This window comes from Scyliorhinus torazame, chromosome 16, assembly GCF_047496885.1.
Source record: "Scyliorhinus torazame isolate Kashiwa2021f chromosome 16, sScyTor2.1, whole genome shotgun sequence".
NCBI lineage: Eukaryota > Metazoa > Chordata > Chondrichthyes > Carcharhiniformes > Scyliorhinidae > Scyliorhinus > Scyliorhinus torazame.
The window spans coordinates 135,184,849-135,208,768 of record NC_092722.1 but is presented as its reverse complement, the minus strand read 5'-3'; the positions used below and the strand labels follow the sequence as shown (position 1 = coordinate 135,208,768).

The window sequence follows — 23,920 nt, the reverse complement described above, 5'->3', positions numbered from 1 at the left end:
TGCTGGCTGTTGTTTTACTCACCTCCACCAAATCCAGTATGTTGCAACAACTAAACAAATCTTGCTCGTCCCTCTCTGCATTCCTTCGGGACAATTCTCTGTGACAGCCTCGTTCAGGCCTCCATCACCTCCATTCTTTCCAAATGAAAACAGAGGACAATGCCTGACCTGCCCTTTTATCTCCTTCCATTCCATTGTCCAGGGCCCCAAACATTCCGTGTCCTTCTTTCGATTCAGTGGATACCAGCGGTTCCCAACCTTCTCCTTTCTGCAGACCATGGAATGTCATCAAAAGCTCATGCGTATCACAATGTATGCAAGCCGTTTTAAACATTATTTTTTCACATAGCTTATGGCTGACGGGAGTCAAACTTATATATTCTTCTTTAAAAAATATTTTTATTCAAGGCTTTTTACATATATACACAAAATATAAGAACAACACATCAACCTAAACAAACAACCAAAGATCCCGGGCGCGATTCTCCACCGGCGGGATGCTCCGTTTTGCCGGCGCCTGGGGGTTTCCCGACGGCGTGGGGCTGCCCCACAATGGGAAACCACATTGGCCGGCCGGCGTAACGGAGAATTCCGCTGGCGGGTCGAGGCTGAAAAGTGGCACGGCGGGGCGGAGAATCCAGCCCCCCTAACCTCTCCTGATACCAAGACCCCAACACATCCTGCCTTCCCCACATCTACCTCTTTACCCGCCCCCCCCAAAATCACCGAAACACTCCCCCCATTGCTGACCCATCAATCTTCCTTGAAGAAATCAATGAGTGGTTTCCACCTCCTTGTGAACTTCTCTAATGCAAAGCGAACTTGACCTTCTCCAACTTCAGGAATTCTGCCAGGTCCTGCACCCACACCTCTGCCTTTGGCGACCCCGTGTCCCGCCAACACAACAAAATCCGTCTTCCGTATCTGGGCTATCAGGGAGGCAAAGGCCAACACATCAGCCTTTTCCCCCACCCCTGGACTCCCGGGTCTTCCAACACACCAAATAATCGCCACCTCCAGACTCAGGGCCACCCTTACACCCAGCACCTCGGACATCACTTCCGAGAACCCCGTCCAGAACCCCCTCAGTTTTGGACATGCCCAGAACATGTGACATGATTCGCGGGGCCCCCCGTGCGCCGGCCACACCCGTTTTCCACCCCCGTAAACAACCTACTCATCCTCGCCACCACCATGTGGGATCTATGCACCACTTTAAAATGGATGTGACTTACCCTTGCACACGACAAGGACGAGTTCACGCTCTGCAAGGCTCCCACCCACGTCCCGGTTGGCACCTCCCTCCCAGCTACTCCTCCTACTAGCACTTGATCTCCCTCTTCATCAATTCCTTGTATATATCCGACACCCTCCACTATTTCGTCCTCCGACTACAGCTTATCCTGCAACACCGGGGGCGGCAGCCCTGGGAAGGACGGCACCTCGCTCCACATTCAATCACTCACCTGCAGGTGCCTAAAGCCGTTCCCCTTGGGTAACTCGTACAATTCCTCCAACTCCTCCAGCACCCTATAACAAGTCCCTAAAATTCTTGGTCCCCAACTGCCGCCACCCCCGAAACCTCCCATCCAGCTTTGCTGGCACAAACCTATGGCTGCCGCATATAGCAACCTATGGCTCCAGTCCAAAATGGTAACTGCAATGCCCCACAACCTTAACGCCGACACCACCACCGGGCTCACCGAGTACCTGGCTGGCAAGAATGGGAGAGGTGCCAACAACAGTGCCCTCAAACTTGTCCCCATACATGATGCCCCCTCAATTCGCCCCCAAACCGATCTCCCCTCCACCGCCCATTTCCTCACCATCGTGATATTTCGACCAGTAGTAATTTATCAAATTCAGCAACGCCAGCTCCCCTCCCTTTGCCCCCACTCCAAAAACAACTGCAATACCCGCGGGGTCTTCCCTGCCCACACAAACCCCTCTCTCGTGGACCGTCGGTGCTCGCGTGGACTGCCGGTTGGGAACCACTGACACCAAATTGGGTGACAGCTTTGAAAAACACTTTGGTTCAATTCGCAAGAGCGATTCCAAATTTCTATTTGCATTATTTTTATTTTCTGCCCCATTCTCATCTTTCTGCCCTTGGTTTCCCATTTGTTCTAATGATGCTCAACTTAAGCTCAAGGAACAACACCTCATACTGATTAGGCACTGGACTCAACACTGAGTTCAACAAGCTCAGATTGTAACCACTCCGTAACCAATTTGAGATGACAGCTGTTGGTAAGTAAAAGTAAAGTCTCCATAGTCCCAGATGACCATAGGCTGCTTTCCCCTCTGAGGGCGAGAGCTTACTGATGATCATTTAACCTGAGGATCACCAGCCTCAAGCAAGGGGCAAGGTTGAATAACCTCAGCTGGTACGGGAATTGAACCCGCCCTGCTGGCCTCACGCAGCATCACGAACCAGCTGTCCAGCCAACTGAGCGAAACCAGCTGATGGTAAGGATATTCCCATTTACATAAAAGCAAATTCTTGCAGATGCTGGAATTTGAAGCAAAAACAGAAAATGCTGGACAATCTCAGCAATTCTGACAACATTTGTGGAGAGAGAACTGAGCTAACATTTTGAGTCTGGATTACTCTTTGTCAAAGCTAGGTTGTATTCCCATTGGGTATGTACATTCCTGTTACACCCCGCTTAGACCCAGCTTGTTTTTTTTGTTTAAACTTATCCTATTACCATCTCCCTCTGCCTCGCACCATCAGTCTATTTGCCATTTAGTCTTTCCTGCTTTCAAGCCTATCACAGACCTTCCCTTTTGTTTGATATCTGCTCTTTCCCCATCGGGTCAGTGTCTAAAACCTGTTACATCCCTCATGTTTTTCAGCTCTGGCAAAATGTGCCCCCACCTGAAACATTAACCCTGTTTTTCTGCTGAGTATTTCCAACGTTTTCTACTTTCATTTCAGATTTCCAGCATTCACAGTATTTTTCATGGGTATCTCGAGTCGCGTACCTTCACGGTGGCTCAATGAAGTTCTGGATGCAACAATTCACCAAGGAACATCTTGCCAATGTCAGGTTCCACACACAAGCGTGGAACAACCATGAAGCACAGAAACGTGGGATCACAGGTGGAGTTCTACCCATTTGACATTGTTCCTCTGTCCCACAGGATGGCACACATCACCCTCATTAATTGTAGGCATTTATTGTCCAAAGATGTGCAGATTAGGTGGATTGGCCATGCTAAAATTGCCCTTAGTGCTCAAAATTGCCCTTAAGTGTTGGGTGGGGTTACTGGGTTATGGGGATAGGGTGGAGGTGTGGACCTTGGGTAGGGTGCTCTTTCCAAGAGCCGGTGCAGACTCGATGGGCCGAATGGCCTCCTTCTGCACTGTAAATTCTATTGCGGTCTGTAGTATTAGGGTAATCAGGGTTGAAAGAGTTAATGTGTAGGACTGGAGAAATCGAACCACCCGCATGGTGATGATGTAAGCGACACATGACCAAGAGCCGAGAGGAAGAATGCTCCGTGGCTTAAATTGTGTAGCACCTCGTCATGTATATCTAGGTACAGCTATGTTTATAAAGTAAACCAGTTATAGTTCAGGTACAACTCGGTCTCAGCAAACATTCGTTAGCCAGTCACAACCAACATACAATACGGTCTTCTGTAGTTGGTCACAATTGAGGCATTAAAGACAACTTGCAAATGTCTGTTGAGGTTGTATGAATTTTTAAAAAAAACGGAGACCACCACTTTCAGCATGGAAGGAGAAACCAATATCAAAGGGCGGCACGGTGGTGCAGTGGTTAGCACTGTTGCTTCACGCCACCGAGGACTGGTGTTCAATCCCAGCCCCGGGTCACTGTCCGTGTGGAGTTTGCACATTCTCCCGGTGTCTGCGTAGGTCTCACCCCCACAACTCAAAAAAATGTGCAGTGTAGGTGATTTGGCCATGCTAAATTGCCCCTTAATTGGAAAAAAAAAAGGGAGTACTGATGGATCTCGGTGTCTTTTCGGAACCCTGGATATCCGTTATCCCTTCTCAGTTCCCAAATAACAGAGGTCAAGTCTGTGCTTTTTGGCAAAGTCCACCTGTACTTTAATTGTCAGCTGTGCCACTGGTAAACTTATTTTCAGTACAAAATGTAGAAAGATTCCAACTAGCCCTGCAGCAAGCTAGTCAGATTGATTGTCTTTAGCGAATACATTAGTTGAGTTTTCACTCAATTACAGATCATAGTAATTCTTCAAATCATAATACACAGGATAAAATAACTAAGTAATTTAAACAAAAGAAAGATGGTGATTAGCAAAAGCAAGCAGCAAAGGAAACAGGTTTCAGAAATATAGATGGGGTGATCCTGGGATGAGTTTTTCCATCCCGGTAATTGATTCTTAAGGAGATTATTATCTTAAGGTCTAGCTTTCTTTTTACTTCTGATTGCTTTAACTAATTTATAATTCACTCAATTCGGCCAAAATGTCTGTCCATCAATTTAAGAGATATATGTAATTAAATATATTGGCGCAAATTTCCCATTCCATCGCTTGACAATTTTCCAAATTATCCACACCTGCATCAAACATTAATTACAGAAACACAGTTTTCGTTAAGGCATTATTACCCTAGACTGGCTGTGACCATAGAAATGGGACTACTCGTACTGTACAACAATGGGGCCTTTTAGCTAGTTGACGTCACTGACCTTGTAGCCTCAAAAAACTTGCTAATTAATGTGAAACCTAAGAAATTACAGAAATTAAAGTGTATGATCTGGATCAACCCTTAGTGGATTCCCAGCTTTTGTTGCACTCACAATGCTTAATATGATTATAGTTAATTATTCTTAATGAGTTCTCATTTAACCCTTTTACCTCTATCATCATCCCTTACTCTCATGGTTATAGCGGTCTAGAAAAGTCAATTTCTATCAGGTACTCTAAATTTATATATAAAAAAAGAAACGTATATCAAGAATGCAACAAACTCTGCAAACAATATAACCAAGGTATTAAATTGTGTCTGCTGACACTTGCGTGAAGTACATTGTTGCTGCTGGTGTTGCATTGTAATTAATTAAATAGAAGGCAGCCAAAGGCTGGAGGACTTTAGTATAGATAAAAGACCAGGAGGCGGCCATTCAGCTCCTTGAGCGTGTTCCACCATTTCATGAGATTCACCCTAACTCTGCGCCCCACAGACCTTAATACTTCTGCTTAACAAAAATCTATCAGTCTCAGATTTAAAATTAAAAATTGATTTTGCATCATTTGCTGTTTGCAGAAAAATCCCAAATTTCCACTAAATTTTGGATGTTGGTTGTGACTGGCTAAGGAATGATTTCTGAGAAAGAGGTGTGTCTGAAATATAACTGGTCTACGGGATACATGTCCTGGTTTGACTCTTGATGTCCATCTCTAATTTTCATAATATTCCCCCGGTCTCAAGATACCTCATCCAACTGAAATGGGGTAAATTTTATCGGGAGACACTTTCCTCACACCCACCCCCAGTCAAAAGTTGGTTGCCAACTTTAAATCTAGCTGCACTGCAGTGATAATATGCAGGGGGTAGTCTTGGTGAACGTGCAAGCATACAAAATAGAAGTAGGCCATTCGGCCCCTCATGTCTGCTGCACCATTAAATAAGATCATGGCTGGTCAGTCTATGTTCCCCATTTCCATCTACCCTGATAACCTTTGATTCCCTTGCCGAACAAGAATATATCTACCTCTGCTTTAAAAGCATTTAATGACTGTGCCATCACGGTCTTCTGAGGCAGAGAGTTCCAAAGTCTCACAACACTCAGAAAACAATTCCCTCATCTCTGTTCTAAAAGGTCCTCACAGTGTCCCCTAGTTCTTGGACTCACGCACATGAGGAAACATCCTTTTCACATCAACCTTGCCAAGACTGTTTAGGATCTCATATATTTCAATCAAGTTACCCTTCACTCTTCTAAACTCCAGTACAAACAAGCCTTGTCTGTCCAACCTTTCCTCATGAAACAACTCACTCATTCCAGTGTCAGTCCAGCCAACCTTCTAACTTTTTGTGACTCATGCATGAGAACACCTAGATCCCTCTGCACCTCAAGAATTCTGCAGTTGGTCTCCACTTAAGTAATAATCTGTTTTTTTATTCTTCCTGCCAAAGATAACAAGTTTACATTTTCTCACATTCGCCTCCATCTGCCAGATTTTTAGCCACTCACTCAACCTATCTATATCTATTTGCAACCTCCTCATGTCCACTTTACTACATACTTTCCTTCCTATCTTTGTGAGATCAACAAATTTAGCTACCATGCCTTTGCTCCCCTCATCTAAGTGACTGATATATATATTGTAAAATGTTAAGGCCCCATCACATCCTGTGTATCAGGAAAAGGCTCATTTATACTTACTCTCTGCATACCATCCAACCTTCTATCCATATTACTATGTTAAAAACCCGAGCTTTATGTTTTGAAATAACTTTTGATGTTAAGAGTGGAATTCCTGGTAAGAGCTGAAGACTTCAGAAGTATGAACATTTTGGTCAGGAGCGTCTTTGTGACCCCAACGGGGAGGGGGTAATTTTGAGGTTGGGAGGCAACACAGAGCTGGAGTCCGATTTTGTTTTGGGGGGGGGGGGGGGGGGGGGGTGGCGGGTTTGGTGTGCCCCTTCAAAGAAGGCACCAACCTATTTCACTGCATGGGCTCAAGATGGACAGCAACCTACCCAGCTCTTCCCCATCTTCCATAGCCACATAGAATGAGGCCCTTAAATGGCAAATAATTGGCCACTTAAAGGCCTCAGTAAACATGAGGGTGGGCTTAGCCAGGCTGATGCTTTACCCGCCCCACATCATATGGGTGACTGGTCAACGTGGGTGGGAAGGCAGCGGGCTGGCCAACCGCTTTTAATTTAGCCTTTCGGGTCCCCTTAATAACTTGAAAATTTATGATCAAATCATCTCTTAGCCTTCTAACTTCCAGGGAATACAACAGTCATTTCTGTAATGTAACTAACCTCACGAATCCCCCGTGTTCATGTGGGTCTCACGCTCACAACTCAAAAAGATGTGCACGGTAGGTGAATTGGCCACGCTAAATTGCCCCTTAATTGGAAAAATAAACCCCTACGAGTCCAGAAATTGTACAGGTAAATCTGCACTGCACACCCTCCAAGGCGCATTCTGAAGGTGGTATGCCCAGAACAGCTCACAGTGCACCAGGTATGATCTAACCAGGGTTGTGTGTAGCTGAAGCATGAATTTTTCTCCCCTGTATTCTAGTCCTCCAGATGTAAAGGCCTGCATTCCATTAGCCTTTTTGATCATTTTCTGTGCTATTCATGCCACTCAAGTCTCTTTGGATCTCCACGGTTTCTCCCTTTCACCATTTAGAAAGTACTCTGTTCTCTCCTTTATAGATCCAAACTGGATGACATAACATTTACCTCCATTGAAATGGATTAGCCATTTTTTTGCCCTTTGGTAATTTATTATCTTTTCAATGTTGTGCTTTCCATCTACTCCACTTACAATGCCACCTAGCTTTGTGCCATGGAAAAACTGGATGTGTGACTTTCTATCACATCATCTAGGTTGTTGAGAAATGCAGTGAATAAGTGAGGCCCCAACACAGATCCTTATAGGACACCATCAGTTACACCCTGCCAATTAGAGTACCTGTTCATTAATAATAATCACTGCCTCTTGCTGCTCAGCCAAATTCCTAACTCGGTCAATAATTTGCCTTCAATGTCATGAGCATCAACTTTAGTTAACAGTGTAGGTGTAAACAACTCAGCATCATGTAGGGCTGAATTAACATTCGAGTCTGCTACTGTGTTATATATATAAACAAACAATATCGGTTCCAATTTGAATCAGCAAAGAACTCCAATTCAGACATACAACGTCTGTGCCACACATGTGCCAAGCAATGATCATCACCAACAACCATCTCCCCACAGTATTTATTGGAATGGCAATCCTTCAACATTAATAGCCTTTGGGGCACCTTTTGTAAGGGCCCCGAAGAATCCAGCACGAGTTTTAAGGATACAAAATAATAACGTTTATTTACTATAACAATATATACATAACAGTAGTAGTAACTTCCCTTGCTACCTGCTCCTTCCTCCTGGTTCCTGGACTGGCCAGCTTATTTATAGTATGAGTTTCTCCGCCCCCCTCATTGGGGAAGTTCATACTCCCATAGGATTGTGGGATAGTCATTAGTCCCCAGCCAATCGTCAGTAGGCAGGTTATAACATCCCTTCCCCCCAAAGTCCAAGGAATCCACCGTAGGCCCTGGCGAAGGAAGGCGTCGAACTCGTTTGGCCGCAGGCCGGACGCCATTTGCACGCGGCGCTGGATCAGGCGGCGTATAACAAGACGGAGACCGGCGCTTCCGTGATGAACGGCGCGGTTGTACATCCACGGCCTGTGGACCCGAGGATTCCCCCTCTGATTCATCCTGTGTCTCCAGCTCGGAGTCAGAATCTGCTGCCTCCGTCATGTCAGCGTCTCTATCCCCATTCGGTCCCGTCACGACCTGCGCAGGCTTCGAGTGAGGCACCAGTGGAAGATTTGGAGGACTACCTTCCCTTGTTTCTGGGCTTTGCCGCTGTTGAACTGAGCTCTGGGGGCGGGGAATCTTTTGCGGGGATGATCTTCTGGACCGGACGTGGTCTACATGTTTTCGCTGGAGACGACCCTGGGCTTGCACTTGGTACGATATAGGGCCCGTTTGGCGAAAGATTACACCAGGAACCCATTGGGCACCACCAGCAAAATTCCGCACGAATACTGGGTCACCGGGCGCAAACTGCCGAATCGGACGATGCCGAGACAATCCCGGTCCCTGCCGTTCTTGTGTGCGGCGTACTTTTGCGCCAATGTCCGGGAAGACCATACTAAGGCGGGTGCGAAGTCTCCGGCCCATTAGGAGTTCTGCGGGAGCTACCCCAGTCACTGTATGGGGGGGGTGGTCCTGTACGTAAACAAAAACCGAGCCAGTATCGTGTCCATTGATCCGGAAGACTGCTTCTTTAGGCCTCTTTTGAATGTTTGCACTGCACGCTCTGCCAACCCATTTGAAGCCGGGTGGTAAGGGGCAGTGCGGATATGGCGGATGCCGTTCATCTTTGTAAACCGAGCAAACTCCTCACTCGTGAATGGAGTGCCATTATCCGTGAACAGCACCTCGGGGAGGCCATGCGTACTAAATGATAAACGCATTTTTTCAATTGTTGCGCAGGACGTTGTCCCCTGCATCTTATGCACCTCCAGCCATTTGGACTGGGCGTCAATTAGTAGAAGGAACATGGATCCCTGAAAAGGGCCTGCGAAATCTGCATGTAAGCGTGCCCAAGGCCGCCCTGGCCATTCCCAGTGATGTAGGGGCGCGGCCGGTGGAAGCTTCTGATGCTCCTGGCAAATGGAGCAGTTTTGGGCCACCTTCTCAATGTCGGTGTCGAGGCCTGGCCACCAGACATAACTCCGGGCCAACATTTCATCTTGGTCACGCCCGGATGCCCATTGTGCAAGTCTGATAATATCAGCTCCTGGCCTTTTTCTGGGACAATCACACGCGTCCCCCACAAGAGGATGCCGTCTTCCACGCTGAACTCTGACAGCTTGGAGGAAAATGCCCGCAACTCGCCTGGGAGCTGTCTATGCTGCCCACCATACAGGACTATGTGCCGAACCTTTGACAAGACTGGCTCCGTCTGGGTCCACTCACGGATTTGTGATGCCGTGACAGGCAAGGTGTCCATAAAATTTAGGGTTGCGACCACCTCACCGGTCGTGGGGGTCGACATGGGGCCGGTCGATAAAGGCAATCGGCTCAGTGCGTCGGCATTTGCTATCTGCGTACCTGTTTTGTGCTCCAGAGAATACTCATATGCAGCAAGCAACAAAGCCCAGCGCTGGATCCGTGCAGAAGCAATGGGCGGTATTGGCTTATCCTCTCTGAAGAGTCCCAGCAGGGGCTTATGATCAGTCACGATAGTGAAATGGCGGCCGTACACATACTGGTGGAAGCGTTTCACCGCGAAAACCACTGCCAGGCCCTCCTTCTCGATCTGCGCGTACTTTTTCTCCGCTGCAGTCAATGTGCGGGAGGCGAAAGCTATCGGTCGCTCGGCCCCGTTCTCCATCTTGTGGGACAGGACAGCCCCAATACCATACGGGGATGCATCACATGTGACGAGCAAAGGCTTTCCCGGATCATAGTGGGTTAGTAACCCGGACGACGACAATTGTTGCTTTACCCGCTGGAAAGCGGTTTCTTGCGGCTGACCCCAAACCCAGGTGTGATTTTTCTTTAACAGCAGGTGCAAGGGGGCCAGCGTAGTTGCCAGATTGGGGAGGAACTTCCCGTAATAGTTTACGAGACCGAGAAAAGAACGAAGATGCGAAGTGTCAGTCGGGGTGGGGGCATGTTGAATTGCACGCACCTTCTCTGCGACGGGGTGCAGACCCTCGCGGTCCACCCGATAACCTAGGTAGACTACTTCTTTTGCCTGAAATACGCACTGTGTGACGTAAACGGACTCCAGCCTCTGAAAGGCGTCTAAGGACAGCCTCCAGATTTTCCAAATGCTCTTGCTCCGACGTCCCTGTAATCAACACGTCATCTAGGTAGACAGCCACACGTGGTAAACCTCTCAAAATGCCCTCCATAACACGTTGAAAAATTGCGCAGGCAGAGGATACTCCAAAGGGCAACCGTGTATATTCATACAGGCCCCGGTGTGTGTTAATTGTTACATATGGTCGGGAGGCAGGGTCCAGCTCCAACTGCAGGTAGGCGTGACTCATATCTAATTTTGTGAATGAGAGTCCGCCTGCAAGTTTCGCGTAGAGATCCTCTATGCGAGGCATTAGGTATCGGTCGAGTCGGGAGACTGTATTCACTGTAAGTTTATAGTCGCCACACAAGCGAACTGTGGCATCTGGCTTCATTGCTGGTACAATTGGTGCTGCCCAGTCAGCAAAACGGACGGGCCTGATAATACCCAAACTCTCCAAACGAGTGAGCTCCCCTTCTACCTTCTCGAGCAAAGCGTAAGGCACTGGGCGCGCCCGGAAATAGCGCGGCGTGGCTCCTGGTTCAACTTGGATACGGGCTACGACCCCTTTTAATTTTCCCCAAACCAGGCTGGAATACCTCTGGGTATCGTCCTACCACCTCAGTCAACCCTCCAGAAACTGTTTGGAGGATGTGCTGCCATTGCAACCACAAATGGCGCAACCAGTCCCGACCCAACAGGCTGGGCCCATGGCCACGCACTACGATAAGTGGGAAACGCCCCTCCTGGCGTCCATAGACAACAGGGGTCATTGTAGTTCCTGCAATGTTCAGTGGTTCCCCCGTGTAGGTGGCCAACCTGGCCTGTGAGTCAGTTAATGTAAGGGTCTGTATACCCTGCTTGATGCGGTCGAATGTCCTCTGGGCGATCACGGAGACCGCTGCGCCAGTATCCAACTCCATCTCCAGCGGGTGGCCATTGACCCGTACTGTCACCTTAATGGGGGCCACACGGGGAGCTGCCACACAATGCAGCTGCAAGCAGCCGTCCTCCGTCTCCACGTCCTCAGGAGTGGTCGCCGCAGGTTCATCCACATGGAAGGTACGGCCTCTGGGCTGGTCCCAGTTACGGCCCCTGGGCTGGTCCCAGTTTCGGTCGGAACGACGGCGCCTCTGGCGTCCCCAGGACCGCCGTCCGCGACGAGGTCGGCGCCTACAAGTCTGACACGGACATGGGTTCACCGTCCATTGGCTCTGGAGAAGGCTCCCTTCGGGGAGGAATGTCCGATGGCCACTGGCTTCGGTCTGGTCGTTGCCTCGCCCAAGGTACCGCAGGAGTGCGGGGGGACGTTTTTGGGCGGAAAGGGTTGCGCCCCAAGGCATGCACTTCCATTCCCTGTAGCTCCTGTACTCCTCGCTCTGCGCTCTCTCGGGACAAGACTATTTGTATTGCCTGTTGAAAAGTCAATGTTGGCTCCGCTAACAACTTTCTCTGGGTGGCCGCATTGTTAATACCGCAAACCAAACGGTCGCGTAACATTTCTGACAAGGTCTCACCATAGTCACAATATTCCGCAATCCCGCGTAGCCTGGATAAAAAAATCGGCAAGGGATTCTCCAGGGGTCCTCTCAGCGGTATTAAACCGGTAACGCTGGACTATCGTGGACGGGGTTGGGTTAAAGTGTTGCCCCACTATATTCACAAGTTCGTCAAACGTTTTGGTGTACGGCGCAGCTGGGTACGTAAGGCTCCTAATCACCCCAAACGTATGCGGCCCACAGGCGGTGAGCAATATGACCACCTGGCGCTCGTTTTCAGTGATATTGTTTGCCCGGAAATAGTAACGCATCCGTTGTGTGTACTGGTTCCAGCTTTCCAGCGCAGCATCAGAAACATCCAAACGTCCGTACAGAGGCATGGTATAATAGAAAACAACTTCCAACCTGTATCCAACAAAAATCCAGGGAGGTGGCTTCAGCAGTGTAGACAGCTATTCACTTTTACCTTCGTCGCCAGTTTTGTAAGGGCCACGAAGAATCCAGCACGAGTTTTAAGGATACAAAATAATAACGTTTATTTACTATAACAATATATACATAACAGTAGCAGTAACTTCCCTTGCTACCTTCTCCTTCCTCCTGGTTCCTGGACTGGCCAGCTTATTTATAGTAGGAGTTTCTCCGCCCCCCTCATTGGGGAAGTTCATACTCCCATAGGATTGTGGGATAGTCATTAGTCCCCAGCCAATCGTCAGTAGGCAGGTTATAACAGCACCATTGACCAGAAACTTAACTGGACCAGCCACATAAATACTATGATTACAAGAGCAGGTCAGAGGCTGGGTATTCTGCAGAGAGCAACTCATCGTTGTTATGCAGCTTCCAATCCATGTCCTCTACCTCTTAAAATGGACAATGGCAGCAGTTGCACCGAAACACCACCTCTTGCAAGTTCACCTCTAAATCACATGGCATCCGGATTTGGAAATATAGGCGTGTGTTTTTCAGGGGGATCTTGAACAAAGCAGCCTGCTTGATTGGCACCCCATCCACAAACATTCACTCCCTCCACCACCGACACACAGTAGTCACTTGTGCACCAGCTACAAGATGCACTGCAGGAACGCACCAAAGCTCCTTTAACAAGGCCTTCCAAACCCATGAATGCTATTACCTAGTAGGACAAGCGCAGCAGATCCATGGGAACACGACCACCTGGAAGCTTCCCTCCAAGCCACTAACCATCCACTTGGAAATATGTCACTGCTCCTTCACTGCCATTGGGTCACAATCCTGGAACACTCTCTCTAACAGCACTGTGGATGTACCTACAACACATGGATTGCAGTGGAAGGCAGCTCAAGGCCAATAAATGCTGGACGGGCCAGTGACACCCCATCCCATGAATGAATTTGAAAACAAATGTGCATCACATTCTCCTGCCAACTCAGAAGTGAATAATTAGGCTGACAGAATTATTACATAGGTAAATTTACAGTTCCCCATGCCAAAGTGAATGGACGTTTAAATGGCTCACTGCATTTTACCACCTGCCTCCCCCCACCGTGTCCATAGATTGTAAAGTCAATTGCTCATATTTAATGATAAAATGCAGAATCCAAAAAGATATAGTTAGACAATGGGACACAACAATTTGTATTTAATATAATAAAAATGTCCCAGTATTACAACCAAAGAAAAAGAATACAGGTGGAATTCTTCCAAACACCCACTGGCGGGTTCGATGGCTGGCATGTCGGGAGAATATAGCGGGAGGCCCAAAATTGCTTTCATGCAGGCGTGAATTTACAGTGGGACCTTCCATTTTTGCCCACCATGGCAGATCGAAAAACCCACGGGCCAGCGTGAACCCCATTTGCATTCAGTTAATAGGTTGCAGATGGAGGCCAACCCCCCCCCCCCCACGCCAGATGACGGAGGGAAAATACACTGACGTGAAACACGTTTGGAACGTGTCGGGACTAATCTGAACAATGCCCGGGGCTGCCTCCATAGTTCGGGATGGAGGATACCAACAACCCTGGAACACCACAGCAGTGGGCCGGGGGTGCATCTGTAGGTCAACCTTCCAGATTTAGAGTTCTAAAGCGGCTCCATCTTCCAGTCTCAGAGTGCTCCCGGAGATTCCGTTTCATTTTCAGCAGGCCTATCTTCTTTCTTCAATAGTGGGCCAGTGATGTTGGACATCTTTTCAATAAGGCATCCAGACACGATGGCGGACTACGCATCATCCAAGCAACCCCCCCCCAACCTCTCCGCCCCCCCACCCCGCCCGTCCCCCCACCCTATCCCATTGAACACGATATAAAACACCCAGATACATAATTAATGCGGTTGGGGCCAGAATATTCGCTGTGCTTTCCCGTCCGCCGTCTCGAAATGGGAGAACTGCACCTGTACAAATCCACACAGGTTTTTTTCAATACATTTTTTGAAAGCAAAAGATTTGGCTGTAAATAACTGGGGAAATCATTGCTCACAAAGCCCCAACAGCAGGGCAAAAATGAACGATAAAGATGTTGAGAAAATGTTCCCATTGAAAATCAATCAAGATCTTTAATGAGGCAATCAAACTGTTGGCCATTTTTAACATTTAAGTTGGCATGCTGAATTAAGGCTTCTGGTGATTTACTAGTTTCTTTTTAATACCTGACAGCAATTGCAAAACACAATTCCACCTGCCTCATCAAACCAGAATGCACACAACCGAAATCATGCACTAAAATTCAATCTCCCAGCCCTACGACATTAAGTACCAAACCTGGACACAATGAGCACAAGACCCACAAATTCTGAAATAGTCTGGCTGGTTCTCCCATCTTCCTGGCCTGATTTGGACTATTCCACTCGGTTGCATTTTCGCAGGAAACTCTGTAGACCTTTAAAAAAAAATGGCAGCCAGGACGCGACTCGGACTCCTTTTGCAGCACACCCAATTTTCGTCAGGGTGGACTAACGGTGTGGGCTGATATGGGCCAGAAACCTGTATCTGTACACCTGACTAGGCAGGTTCCATTGTGGAAATAGGGATCTCCTGGCCCTCAGAGGTGTAGTGAGCCAAAGTCTGGATGAGGTGAGATTTTGCAGAAAGTTTCCAATGTTTTTACTGATCCTCCTCCCAATGTCAGGCTATACTACTCTACCAAGCCCCATGACCCCTCATACGCTCCATGCAAAGCACTTCCATGTCGTTTCATTCAGTATACAGAACCAATGAACCCACATAGTAACAATAGCATGTGTGGAAAGGACTTTTTAAAAGTCAGTAATTCTGTCAACTTTCTCAATATGGTGCTTTTACCACAGCCTTATACAAGTGTCACCACCCAGGTCCTTTAAGTGTCAACAGTAGAAACTGTAAATACTTGACACTCTTTTTATCTTGTGTAAATATATCTTGTGCAAATGAACATTGTGCAATTCAGAAATAGATCACAGAGGAAGAGATGTCAATAAAGCAAGGTTTTCCCTGGGGCACAGCTCTTTCAACAGACTAATGGATGACCGAGCCCTCAGACAAGAATGCATAATGAGGTACATTGGTAGAGAGGATGTGAGGGATCATGTGAGGTGGGTAGAAATGAATAGGAGAAGTTGACATGGATGGAGCGGTGTGAGGGGCAAGGGCTGGAGCGCTATTTTAATTTTACTGTTATTACTCTAAGATACAGTCCCAGAGCACCATTGTAAACATTTTAACCTGCCTGCCGAGATACCTGGCAGCCCCTGTGGCTACATCCAAACTCTTTCCAGGGTGACAGACCTGATTTTAGTTTACACCTGTGCCCCACAATGAAAATCTGACTTTTGCAGGCAATTTCTCCTGAGGCAGGCCCACCAGCCCGAGAACTACCAACTCTTGCTACCCGTCTCAAGGATGAAAATCCCAAACAATGCCACTGCCTCTGCAATTTTTCATGTTATATGTTCTCTGAAGTTTCACCTTCTTCTCCTGTTTTAAATTTCCTTAGTCCAGTGTATTATTAAAGGCTGCTTCCTGACTGGTAGAAAAGAAAATTAGTCTAAAGCTAAGTCTAAAATTACTGAAGAGGGAGTGCTTTAAAAAAATAAATTGGTGGCCTCTGCATTTTAGAGCTTAGAGCCAACAGGAAATAAAATCTTGACTTCCGGTGGCGGCCATGAGCTGCAGCACAAAAGGTAACTCCTGCCTGGAAACCTTTAACTGTAAGAACGGGAATAAAAGGCGAGGAAAATTCGACGGACCGGATCCTCCTCGGTGGCTCTGCCAGCTGGCAATATCGGCCGGCTGCCGGGCGAGACACAACTGAATAAAAATAAAGAGAGTGAAACCCCCACAATGGAGTCAGTAGACCCACGTGGCAGCGCAAAGTTGAACATGGCAGACCCAGGTCATCGACGCCATCCCAGTCCTCGACGAAGAGGCTGATGGAGTTCATTGTGGTAGAACTCCAAAAGCACAGAAAAGCAGTGAAGGAGGACCTTTTGTTGCCAATGGAAACGGCTATCGAAGCAGTGGCGGATCCCCTCTGTAGGTCGTGGACAGGGCGGAACGGCAACTGAAGTCGCAGGGAGACACGATCATGGAAATGGAGAGGACGATCATGGAGCAGGACGGACAAATTGCCTCGTTAAGAGGCCGGAGTAACAATGCTGGCAGTGACCACAAAATCTTGAAGTCCAGAGTTGACAGGGGAACCGATCCCACCGCCAAAACCTTCACATTGTCGGGCTAGCAGAGGGCACGGAAGGAGCTCAACCGAGCACATCGCAAAGATGTTGGGGAAGCTGGTTAGGGAGGGGGCCTTCACGAAAGCCTGCGAGGTGGACCGGGCCCATAAGTCACTTCCCAGAAGTCATGACCCGGGGAATCAGCTCGGGCTGTAATCGTCAGACTCAGTTTCAGGACAAGGAAAGTACCTTCAGTTGGGCGAAGACCACGTGGATCTGTGACTATTAGGGACACTCCATTTGTATATACACAAGGATATTCGGGCCAGCCTGGCTAAACACAGGAATTTAATAAAGCCAGAATGGCACAATTCAAAAGTTAAAGTCCAGTTTGGCATGCTGGACTCGGCAAAACGTTGGGTCACATCCAAGGACAAGGACCATTTCTTTAATATACCAGAGGCAAACGACTTCATTCAAAAGAATGGACTGGGAAGAAACTGAGCACGGGGGTGCAATGTCTTAGAGTTTCCTTATTCAGGAGTTTCTGGGCAGCACACTGCTGCCCAACGGCACCGAGGTCCCAGGTTCGATCCTGGCCCTGGGTCACTGTCCATGTGGAGTTTGCATTTTCTCCCCGTGTTTGTGTGTGGTTTGCGCCCACAATCCAAAGATATGCAGTAGGTGGATTGGCCATGCTAATATCCTCCTTAATTGGAAAAAATGAATTGGGTACTCTAAATTTTAAAAAAATTAGTCAGGAATTTCTACATGTGTTTGTTTTGTTATTTCTCTTCTAGGTCTTGTTGGTTTTCTGCTGTTTGGGGTTACAGGGCTGGATCTTACAGGTATCGGGGTTAATTCATTCTGGGTGAAGGGGAATCTGGAACTTCTCTTTGGGTTTCTATTTTGTTCCTCTTCCAACACGGGCAACTTTAAATGGGGAGAGTGGGGGTGCAGGGCTGCTGGGGCTTTGTTTCCAGAGGGGTGCTATAAATGGGAGTAATGTGAAGGAGGGGTGTGGGTGCAAGCCAGGGTTCTGGGGCTGGCTGGTACCTTGGGGTACTAGGGGAACAGGGGGGCCTGGCTGTCTGATCAAAGGCGGGTGGGGGCTGCTGGCTCGTCTGGTGGGGGAGGCGGAAATGGTAGAATGCTGGTCACGCAGGTTTCAGGATTCGATGGTTTGAATAAGGGCGGAGGTGCTGACTATCTTGGAGAGACCAAGGTAAAAGTCAAGCCTGCATGTCCATGAAGTGATTATGGATGACCCCAAAAGAGGGGGATGCACAGCCCCCACCCCCCCTTCAGGATGGTCGCCTGGAACATGAGGGGGCTTAATGGCCTCGTCAAAGGATCCCGCGTCTTCTCCCATTTGAAACGCCTGAGGGCTGGTGTAATCTTTTTACAAGAGACATATCTGAGGGCAAAGGACCAGATGAGGGTAAGGAAGAGCTGGGTGGGACAAGCGTATCAATCAGATTTTGACGTGAGGGTGAGAGCGGTGACAATATGTTTAATAAGCGGGTAATATTTACAGCGACCAACACGATGACAGACTCGGGGAGATATAATTTAATGGTGAGTGGGGTCTTGCAGGGTGCTGTGGTGGTACTGGTGACTGTGTATGCCTCTGGGGTGATGCAGTTTATCAAAAAAACATGGGCGGCAATTCTCAACCTTCACTCCTACCAACTGATCATGGGGGTTGACTTCAACTGTGTCCTGAACTCGAGGGTGGACAGGTCAAGTACCAGGTCGGGTGCAAGGTCGGGGATGGCAAAAGAGCTGCCTGTTTTCATCGAACAGATGGGGGGGGGTTTGACCTTTGTAGGGAGAGGGAGAGGGAGTTCTACTTCTTCTCACACATTCACCAGTTGTACTCCCGAATAGACTTTTTGCAGTGGGGAAATCGGTGCTTCCTGGGGTAGTGGGGGCTGAATAATCAGCAATAGTTATGACAGACCGTGCACCACATTATGTGGTTCTGAGGTTGGAGGCAGCTCAGGCCCAGTGCACCCCCCCCCCCCCCCAACCTGCAACCAGGACGGGGAAGTTTTACCCTCCACATTCTGGGAGGCACTGAAGGTGGCGATCAGGGGGGGGGAAATATATCATGCAGACCTACAGTGATAGAGGGGGGAAGAGGTCAGTTAGACAGTGGCTGATCAACTACATATTTGGACCGGCAGTACTCCGCAGCTCCGACGTTGAAGCTGCGAGCGGAGAGTAAAAGACTGCAAAAGGAGTTCAACCGGGAAGGTGGTGAGCCAGCTCACTGCTCACATGGGGCCTGGTACTTGACGAGGCCAGCCGCTTGATGGCCGACCAGTTGAGGAAGCAGGTGGCCGTATGGGAGATAGCACAGATCATGGGCAAAATTCTCCCCCAACGGCGCGATGTCCGCCGACCGGCGCCCAAATCGGCGCCAATCAGACGGGCATCGCGCCATCCCAAAGGTGCGGAATGCTCCGCATCTTTGGAGGCCTAGCCCCAACATTGAGGGGCTAGGCCGACGCCGGAGGGATTTCCGCCCCGCCAGCTGGCGGAAATGGCGTTTGTTGCCCCGCCAGCTGGCGCGGAAATGCGGCGCATGCGTGGGAGCGTCAGCGGCCGCTGACAGTTTCCTGGCGCATGCGCGGGAGCGTCAGCGGCCGCTGAAAGTTTCCCGCGCATGCGCAGTGGGGAGAGTCTCTTCCGCCTCCGCCATGGTGGAGGCCGTGGCGGAGGCGGAAGGGAAAGATTGCCCCCACAGCACAGGCCCGCCCGCGGATCGATGGGCCCCGATCGCGGGCCAGGCCACCGTGGGGGCAACCCCCGGAGCCCGCCCACGCCACCTGGTCCTGCCGGTAAATACCAGGTTTAATTTACGCCGGCGAGACAGGCAATTTCTGGGCGGGACTTCGGCCCATCCGGGCCGGAGAATTGAGCGGGGGGTCCCGCCAACCTGCACGGCCCGATTCCCGCCCCCGCCCAATCTCCTGTACCGGAGACTTCGGCGGGGGCGGGATTCACGGCGGCCAATGGCCATTCTCCGACCCGGCGGGGGGTCGGAGAATGACGCCCCATGTCTCCAGAAGAGATCAATGGTGCCTTTGAAGCCTTCTACAGAGGGCTGTACACATCGGAGGCCCCCCCTCCCCGAGGGGGACTTAGCAATGAAACAATTTCTGGACAGATTAGAATTTCCAGTGGTGGAGGGAAGGGGGCAGGAACTGGAAGCACTGTGATTCTGGAGGAGGTCCTGGAGTGCATCAACTCTGTGCAATCTGGGAAGGCGTTGAGACCAGATGGGCTCGCGGCGGACGTCTGCGGCTGTACTGGCTCCACACTTGCTGGGGATGCTCAATGACTCGCTGTCGAGGGGGCCATGCCGTCCACATTGGCACTGGCTTCGATCTCATCATTTCTGAAGAAAGACGAAGACCCGGTGGAGTGTGGATCATACGGACCTATCTCACTTCTCAACACCGATGCAAAGGTTTTAGCTAAGGTTTTCCTCAGACAACTGGAGAGTTGCTTGCCAGAAGTGATTGCGGAGGAACAGACCGGGTTTGTCAGAAGTCGACAGCTGTCAGCTAACATTAGGCGACTGCTGAACGTTGTCATGTCCCCAACCAGGGAGGAGACCCCTGAAGTGATCATCTCCATGGATGCAGAGAAGTCCTTTGACTGGGTACAGTGGAAGTACCTCGACAGTTTGGGTCAGTAGTCATTTTGTGGGTGAAACTGTTGTATAGTGCTCCCATGGCAAGTGTCCGGAAAAATTCCATGAGCTCATATTACTTCCAGTTATACTGGGACACAAGGCAGGGATGCCCGTTGTCCTTGCTGCTGCTCACTCTGGCAATTGAGCCACTGGCGATCATGCCATAGCCAGCATGGGAAAGATGGAGCTCCTGAGGGAGTTCAAAGCCATCTCAGGAGTCAAACTGAACCCAATTAAAAGTGAAATCTTCCCGGTTAACCCCCGGGGAAGGGAGACGGTGCTGAGAGCGCTGCCATTCAAGTTAGCTCAAACTAAGTTTATGGAATTGGGGTTCCAGAGGGCCATGACTGGGTTTGGGTCCGGATTCACAAACTAGTGGCTAGTTTGGTGGAAGGGGATCTGTGAAGGTGGGACTCACTCCTACTCTCCCTAGTGGGGAGAGTGCAGACGATAAAAACGAACGTGCAACCGAGGTTCCTGACCATGGCGCGCATGAGTGAGCTCTTCCCTGGGGTGGAGGATAGATGCGAGCGATGCCAGAGGGAGCAAGCAAACCACTTCCACATGTTCTGGACATGCCCAAAGCTGGTCAAGTTCTGGGCAGCATTCAAGACCATGTCAGGAATCGTGGGGGGTCAAGACGGAGTCCTGTCCGCTGGTGGCAATCTTTGGGGCGTTGGACTTGCCGGAGCCACTTGAGGGGATGGAGGCCGCGTTTCAGCCTTTGCCTCTCTGGTCGCCCGGCGATGTATCTTACTTGGGTGGAGTTTAGTGGCGCCACCTTGGGTCTCAGACTGGCTGGCGGACAAGGCAGAATTCCTAAAATTGGAGAAAATCAAATTTGCTGTTAGTGGGTTGGAGGAAGGGTTCCGCTCCAAGTGGAACTACTTCATCGCTGTCTTCAAGGATCTGCTTGTGACCAGCAATTATTGGGGGGGTGGGGGGGGCAGAGGCAATGTTTGCTCTGTTAAACCAGAAAAAAATGCACTAGATTTGCCTGTCCTTTAGTTGTTCATGAGTTTTATTATCTTCATTTTGATTTTGCTACGTATGGAATAAAAATATATTTTTTTTAAAAAAGGAAATCAAATCTTATTGCACAAGCCATAGGAAAAAGCTAGCCTGACTTTTTTTGAGGGAGCTGAGCTCAATGATCAGGTCAAGCTGGTGGGCAATCCACATTTTGGCTACTCCTCCACCTTACCCCATCTCCCTCTCCTTCCACACGCACTCCCTCCTCTCCCTGCGCCAGGTAACTCTGGCAAGTCAGCAAACCTGTACACCTTCATTTCGGGACCATTTGGACCAGAAAAGATAGAGCTCACCTACGCAGCAGGATATAGGAGTTACTTTCCCAAAATCTCTGATTTGTCCCACCTTTTATCCAGTCTATTGCCATGAGAAGCTCTCTGAGCTTTCCCTCAGGTAATGAGCAGACTATGTCCCTGGTTTCTTTATTTAGAATCAAGCTCCCCATGGAATTGGGTGATATTTATTGCTTTCTGAAAATGACAACCTCATCACCTAAATTAGGGCTGTTATTAGCCTTCAGGGTTGACATTCTCATGCAGCTCCTTACTGAAAGGTTTTACTGTTCCTGTATAATTAACTTAAAATACACAGAATATGATGATCAAAATTATGGCATTTGAGAAAAGAACTCCCTTCAATTTATGTTTCATTTAATGTCGAATGTCAATCATGATATATTTTCAGTAGGGAAAGTCTTCAGCCTTCGCAGCAGGAGTGAGAGCAATTCACCATATTTGGTGTGACAAATTGAGACGGAAATGGATTCTGTAACATTGGTTGGCCTCAACTGAACTGGTTAAAAGTCTGGAGCTTCGGGCGGCACGGTAGCGCAGTGGTTATTGTCCGCCCCCGGGTCAATTACTGTGTGGAGTTTGCACATTCTCCCCCTGTCTACGTGGGTCTCACCCCCATAATCCAAAAATGTGCAAGGTAGGTGGATTGACCATGTGAAATTGCCCCTTAATTGAAAAACAAAAGTCCGAAACTTGAACATTATATAGAAAGTGCATTTCGAATGAAAGAAAAAAAAATTGGAAGTGCCTCTTTTAATGCCAGGACGTCCCAAAACACTTCAGAACCAATAAACCGCTGTGATCTGGAGAGAGACTGTGAGGAAGCTCAGAGAAATCTGCAATACAGTTACACGAAAGGGACAGATAACTTTAAAATGCTTTGCTGGAAAGGAACCAATGCACAAATGATGGACAATTGACTAACAATCGCAAAGGAAGATTGAGAAGACAGCTAAAATATTAGAGTAAGCTAATTAAAATGATGGGGTAGCTGAGAATTAATGCACTTGTGCATAAACTAACACCCATGTTCGTAAAATAATTGTTCTCACAATTGCTGTCATGACAGGAAGAAACTCAATGCTGGCATAAATGGTGGGGACAAGGAAGGAAAGTTGACATTAGACTGCGAGCAAACAGTCAGCACAGAACTGATCGACTAGAGAGACAAGGAAAAGAGCGAGAGGATGCAATGTGCATCATCTGGAAATCATCCAGTTTCAACTCCTGGGACAGATGATTCTTGAATAAATTGGATTCGAGTGCAAACTCCTCCATGTGCAGGAGCAGAGATAGGCCTAATTGGTGTTCCCAACAGACCAAAATAGGTAGTTGTGTTGCTTTAACAGATGGGTAATGAACATCAGCAAGATTTTCTGCCAGGAGGGAAAGTGCTTGGAACAATTATGTCCTGATAAAGTTCAGATGAAGAGTATTAGAATTACAATACATGAGCCTGCTAATGACTGGTGGCCGTATCACGAGGTGAAAATTTAATCCACTTATTTGTCTGCTGATTAAGCAGCAACGTTAAGATAAGTGGGTTCCATTTAAAAGGAATGGGTTAACACCTGTGCTGGAATAAGAGACAGAGGCATGCCATCCTGTCAGTATCACAAACAGTAACGTTCAAGCTCCCATGCTGTGCTGCTGCCTTTCATATCCTGGGTGATCAAATCTTCACAGTGAGAACTGCAGGCTTGTGCCTTTTATATCCGCACAGGCATCAGCGCATTTCCAAGTTCAAAACTTCCTTGTAAAGACCATCACAATCACAGTTTTAAAAAAGAGCAGTTAAAATCATAGCAGAAACTATTAAATACAGCTTCTGGGCCTGTGATTTAATGACAGCATTTCATTAAAACTTGTCAAGAAGAAATGCTGTAATTATCCCAACAATTTCTTTAATTATTCCCAGGCTATTTGATGAATTTTAATTGACAATTCTTTGGTAATATAAATAACTGTTGAAATGTTTAATGGTATAATTTCAGAAGAGTTCAACCAATTTATGCATGTTACCATTTCAAACGGTATGAGTATTTTACGGTATTTTAGATTTTGCAAGCAAGTTTAGCAACTGCCAGCTTTTAGGCTCGGAAAAAATGTAACATTTTAGAGGGCTGGTCAGAGAATTATTTTAGGTACTGTATTTGGTTGTATAACTTGACCGTTGATTAATCAAAGTAATAAAACAGATTATTTA

General features: G+C 48.2%; 1 protein-coding gene across 11 annotated transcripts in view; it reads right to left on the bottom strand.

Annotated features, from left to right (window-relative positions):
* Positions 1-23,920, bottom strand: part of LOC140393091 (heparan sulfate glucosamine 3-O-sulfotransferase 1-like) — a 219,469-nt gene that overhangs the window by 48,978 nt on the left and 146,571 nt on the right. Inside the window, exon 1 of one of the 11 annotated variants that reach the window (XM_072479127.1) lies at positions 23-42. The exons of the other annotated variants lie outside the window; for them this stretch is intronic. The gene's annotated coding sequence lies outside the window, so the exon portion shown is untranslated. Of the gene's footprint in view, positions 1-22; positions 43-23,920 lie in introns of those variants that run through there. 11 annotated transcript variants of the gene reach the window in all.